Source organism: Arachis ipaensis, chromosome B10 (assembly GCF_000816755.2).
Source record: "Arachis ipaensis cultivar K30076 chromosome B10, Araip1.1, whole genome shotgun sequence".
Lineage (NCBI taxonomy): Eukaryota > Viridiplantae > Streptophyta > Magnoliopsida > Fabales > Fabaceae > Arachis > Arachis ipaensis.
Genome location: NC_029794.2, coordinates 49,860,335 through 49,860,917, shown reverse-complemented (window position 1 = coordinate 49,860,917; position 583 = coordinate 49,860,335).

Here is a 583-nt window from a genome sequence, read left to right as displayed (position 1 = left end):
GCTCGTAAAGGGGGAAATATTAAAAACACAGATTTCAACCAAAAAATCATCTGATCTGTTAAAAACGTCTATTGTTATATATAAGTTATATATAGAAGAAGCAAAATATTTTTACTACTGAACGATTTCTTATCTACGTAATTTCAGGATTGATTTTCATTGAAGAGTTATCTCTGTCCTTCCGTCCCCCCAATTAGCTAGTTGTCCCGTCCGTCGTCCAATCCATCACTTCGTTTGTGATAGTCCATTAGTAGTCCCTACTGAGCAATCTAGCTGCAATCGAGCTAGCATTGAAATGGAAAGAGTAGAGTGCAAGTAGGACGAGGTCTGCCCTTACACTTCCTGTTAGTAGGAGTGGATTAGTTAGAGTCGGTCCGTTCTCTTGTTTCAGAAGCTAGGGCTAGGGTCAAGCAAGCCTGCCCCCATCCGTTTATTCCATAGCCTATCGAGCCAAGCCAGATCTGCAGCCAGTGACGATAACGAAGTAGTTAGTAGTAGTAGTACTTTACTGGGACGATCCACTAGATCCATAAGCCCGTAACGGAAAATAGCCTTTCTTTTCCGTTCGATCCCGAACTGCATT